This window comes from Schistocerca serialis, unplaced genomic scaffold, assembly GCF_023864345.2.
Source record: "Schistocerca serialis cubense isolate TAMUIC-IGC-003099 unplaced genomic scaffold, iqSchSeri2.2 HiC_scaffold_1062, whole genome shotgun sequence".
In the NCBI taxonomy this organism is placed as follows: domain Eukaryota; kingdom Metazoa; phylum Arthropoda; class Insecta; order Orthoptera; family Acrididae; genus Schistocerca; species Schistocerca serialis.
This window is the reverse complement of record NW_026047253.1, coordinates 40,001-45,000: the sequence shown is the minus strand read 5'-3', so window position 1 is coordinate 45,000 and position 5,000 is coordinate 40,001. Positions and strand designations below refer to the sequence as shown.

Sequence of the window (5,000 nt, the reverse complement as noted above, 5' to 3'; positions counted from 1 at the left end):
GGTTACCCCGACCTTTCGGCCTAGGAAGACACGCTGATTCCTTCAGTGTAGCGCGCGTGCGGCCCAGAACATCTAAGGGCATCACAGACCTGTTATTGCTCAATCTCGTGCGGCTAGAAGCCGCCTGTCCCTCTAAGAAGAAAAGTAATCGCTGACAGCACGAAGGATGTCACGCGACTAGTTAGCAGGCTAGAGTCTCGTTCGTTATCGGAATTAACCAGACAAATCGCTCCACCAACTAAGAACGGCCATGCACCACCACCCACCGAATCAAGAAAGAGCTATCAATCTGTCAATCCTTCCGGTGTCCGGGCCTGGTGAGGTTTCCCGTGTTGAGTCAAATTAAGCCGCAGGCTCCACTCCTGGTGGTGCCCTTCCGTCAATTCCTTTAAGTTTCAGCTTTGCAACCATACTTCCCCCGGAACCCAAAAGCTTTGGTTTCCCGGAGGCTGCCCGCCGAGTCATCGGAGGAACTGCGGCGGATCGCTGGCTGGCATCGTTTATGGTTAGAACTAGGGCGGTATCTGATCGCCTTCGAACCTCTAACTTTCGTTCTTGATTAATGAAAACATACTTGGCAAATGCTTTCGCTTCTGTTCGTCTTGCGACGATCCAAGAATTTCACCTCTAACGTCGCAATACGAATGCCCCCGCCTGTCCCTATTAATCATTACCTCGGGTTCCGAAAACCAACAAAATAGAACCGAGGTCCTATTCCATTATTCCATGCACACAGTATTCAGGCGGGCTTGCCTGCTTTAAGCACTCTAATTTGTTCAAAGTAAACGTGCCGGCCCACCGAGACACTCAATAAAGAGCACCCTGGTAGGATTTCAACGGGGTCCGCCTCGGGACGCACGAGCACGCACGAGGCGGTCGCACGCCTTCGGCTCGCCCCACCGGCAGGACGTCCCACGATACATGCCAGTTAAACACCGACGGGCGGTGAACCAACAGCGTGGGACACAAATCCAACTACGAGCTTTTTAACCGCAACAACTTTAATATACGCTATTGGAGCTGGAATTACCGCGGCTGCTGGCACCAGACTTGCCCTCCAATAGATACTCGTTAAAGGATTTAAAGTGTACTCATTCCGATTACGGGGCCTCGGATGAGTCCCGTATCGTTATTTTTCGTCACTACCTCCCCGTGCCGGGAGTGGGTAATTTGCGCGCCTGCTGCCTTCCTTGGATGTGGTAGCCGTTTCTCAGGCTCCCTCTCCGGAATCGAACCCTGATTCCCCGTTACCCGTTACAACCATGGTAGGCGCAGAACCTACCATCGACAGTTGATAAGGCAGACATTTGAAAGATGCGTCGCCGGTACGAGGACCGTGCGATCAGCCCTAAGTTATTCAGAGTCACCAAGGCAAACGGACCGGACGAGCCGACCGATTGGTTTTGATCTAATAAAAGCGTCCCTTCCATCTCTGGTCGGGACTCTGTTTGCATGTATTAGCTCTAGAATTACCACAGTTATCCAAGTAACGTGGGTACGATCTAAGGAACCATAACTGATTTAATGAGCCATTCGCGGTTTCACCTTAATGCGGCTTGTACTGAGACATGCATGGCTTAATCTTTGAGACAAGCATATGACTACTGGCAGGATCAACCAGGGAGCTGCGTCAACTAGAGCTGAGCAGCCGGCCGCCCGGGAGTGTGTCCCGGGGGCCCGCGCGAACACGCAAGCGTCCGCTCAATTATTCTGCAAACAGGAGGAGGCTGAGCTCCCCTGCACAACACACCTCGAAACCCTCTCAGGTCCCGGCGGCGCGCAGCGCCGTCCTAAGTACTTGGTCGGGTTCGAGAGAGGCGCAATCGCCCGGAGTTAGGCGAGTAGACGCTTTAGGTGCGACCACCCGTGCTCCCAACTGAGCTTGCCGCTGCCGACAGAGGCCCGGGAGCGTGCTGTCGTGGCATTGCCGGCGGGAGACAACACGCGCCACCTACGGTGACCGGCAGCTCCAACGCCAGCGCCACAGAAGGACAAAAGCCCTACTTGGGTGCCGAAGCGAACTCTCCCAGCACAGCGCACGCGCCAACACGTCCGCACAGCTGCGATACAAACCACCTGCGAGAACCGCTGGGGCGACCGAGCAGCAGACGGCGTCGCGGCGCCGAGCGCCGGGCGGCGGCGCATCCTCAGCGCACAAAGTCCTCAATCGGACCAGCACACTGCAGATGGCCACCGCGCTTCGCACCGGGCCCGCGAGGACCTACTTTGGCCGCAAGGCGCCGCGAGCAGGGGGCGCCGGCGCGCAGCTGCGCCGCCTGCCGCGTCCGTCGGCCGGCGCGCCTGCCACCGGCCGCCCCCACCAGCCGGCTGTAGCGCGTGCGCCCACGCACCGCGCTGCCAGCACGCCGGGCGGCCCCCCCTCACCGGCCGGGGACGGTCCCACCCAGCCACCGCCGCGTATCGCCTCACACCCAGATCCCCTTTCACGTTCGTGGGCATGGTGGGTCCCCTTTCACGTTCGTGGGCATGGTGGGTATCCCTGAAACAACCGGTTAATAGCTCGACCGATCGTCGCCAACACTGATTCACCTCTAGCGAGAACAACCGCACCACAACGGGTTACCGGTTGTTCATTTGCGTAACGTCACCAGCAAACGTACACGTCCATCGCCATTTGCAACGAGTATTGCATGCCTGTGTCAGGTGTCACAACACACTACGTCTGCCCACATAGACGCAACAACATGTGCACGCCTAGAGAACACGTGGAAGGTAGACCCCGTACGTATGCGGTGTCCATTGCGCGAACGACTGTCAGCCCGCCTCTGCAGCATGTCGCAGATGTGGAACGCGGTGCAACATGCTATCACGGTGTGTGAGAAGAGACGACTACGTCCGAATACACGCTCCACTACATCAACAGACTGCTCATGCTGATCGCCATCCAGGGCGTCCGTTCCTCCCACACGTCTGTATGGCGTACCACACTGCAATCCAGCTCTTATAGGGAGACGACACGTAGCTGCGTGCACAATATTTGGACTGTATGGTCCGCCGTTGCTAGGCGCTGTCGTCATACGGTCACATGGGCCACGATGTATCATTCAGTACATACGGAGCAATGTGCAGTACAGTTTGTGGGTTTTGCGTACATCGGCGGACAGGTGACAGGCCGTACCACAACGTAGGCTGAGTACGTCGGCATGCGAAGGGCATTGAACATGCAAACTTCTCACCGACCAGCTTGCGAAGGCAGGGGGGAAGGGGGGGGGGCATGTACGTCCTGCTGCTATCCACACTACAGTGTATAGCAGGAGCATGTGGAAAGTCAGCAACACCTGCAAGGTGTTTAACATGACGCGATACACAGGGGACCGGGCAGTGCGAGTAGCGAACTATATTGCGAGGGTTGCGGTTAGGCAACACTACACTACTTTAACGGGTTGCATAACAATTACAGAGCAGGTTCAGCGACAACGTGCGTCAGGTTAAGGCGCAATATAGTTTAGGTTACGGCGCACTTTAGGTTAGGTTAAGGCACATTATAGGTTAGGTTAAGGCACAACATGGGTTACGTTAAGGCACAACATGGGTTACGTTAAGGCACAACATGGGTTACGTTAAGGCACAACATGGGTTAGGTTAAGGCACAACATGGGTTAGGTTAAGGCACAACATGGGTTAGGTTAAGGCACAACATGGGTTAGGTTAAGGCACAACATGGGTTAGGTTAAGGCACAACATGGGTTAGGTTAAGGCACAACATGGGTTAGGTTAAGGCACAACATGGGTTAGGTTAAGGCACAACATGGGTTAGGTTAAGGCACAACATGGGTTAGGTTAAGGCACAACATGGGTTAGGTTAAGGCACAACATGGGTTAGGTTAAGGCACAACATGGGTTAGGTTAAGGCACAACATGGGTTAGGTTAAGGCACAACATGGGTTAGGTTAAGGCACAACATGGGTTAGGTTAAGGCACAACATGGGTTAGGTTAAGGCACAACATGGGTTAGGTTAAGGCACAACATGGGTTAGGTTAAGGCACAACATGGGTTAGGTTAAGGCACAACATGGGTTAGGTTAAGGCACAACATGGGTTAGGTTAAGGCACAACATGGGTTAGGTTAAGGCACAACATGGGTTAGGTTAAGGCACAACATGGGTTAGGTTAAGGCACAACATGGGTTAGGTTAAGGCACAACATGGGTTAGGTTAAGGCACAACATGGGTTAGGTTAAGGCACAACATGGGTTAGGTTAAGGCACAACATGGGTTAGGTTAAGGCACAACATGGGTTAGGTTAAGGCACACCATGGGTTAGGTTAAGGCACACCATGGGTTAGGTTAAGGCACAACATGGGTTAGGTTAAGGCACAACATGGGTTAGGTTAAGGCACATCATGGGTTAGGTTAAGGCACAACATGGGTTAGGTTAAGGCACAACATGGGTTAGGTTAAGGCACAACGTAGGTTAGGTTAAGGCACAACGTGGGTTAGGTTAAGGCACAACGTGGGTTAGGTTAAGGCACAACGTGGGTTAGGTTAAGGCACAACGTGGGTTAGGTTAAGGCACAACATGGGTTAGGTTAAGGCACAACATGGGTTAGGTTAAGGCACACCATGGGTTAGGTTAAGGCACAACATGGGTTAGGTTAAGGCACAACATGGGTTAGGTTAAGGCACAACATGGGTTAGGTTAAGGCACAACATGGGTTAGGTTAAGGCACAACATGGGTTAGGTTAAGGCACAACATGGGTTAGGTTAAGGCACAACATGGGTTAGGTTAAGGCACAACGTAGGTTAGGTTAAGGCACAACGTGGGTTAGGTTAAGGCACAACGTGGGTTAGGTTAAGGCACAACATGGGTTAGGTTAAGGCACAACATGGGTTAGGTTAAGGCACAACATGGGTTAGGTTAAGGCACAACATGGGTTAGGTTAAGGCACAACATGGGTTACGTTACGGCACAACATGGGTTACGTTACGGCACAACATGGGTTACGTTACGGCACAACATGGGTTACGTTACGGCACAA

At 53.5% G+C, this 5,000-nt stretch overlaps 1 non-coding gene across 1 annotated transcript in view; it reads right to left on the bottom strand.

Annotated features, from left to right (window-relative positions):
• Positions 1 to 1,624, bottom strand: part of LOC126430861 (small subunit ribosomal RNA) — a 1,909-nt gene extending 285 nt beyond the window's left edge. The window contains exon 1 of the ribosomal RNA XR_007577372.1: positions 1 to 1,624. This exon is cut by the window's left edge and continues 285 nt beyond it. This is a non-coding gene — a ribosomal RNA (small subunit ribosomal RNA).
• Between the last annotated feature and the right edge of the window lie 3,376 nt (positions 1,625 to 5,000).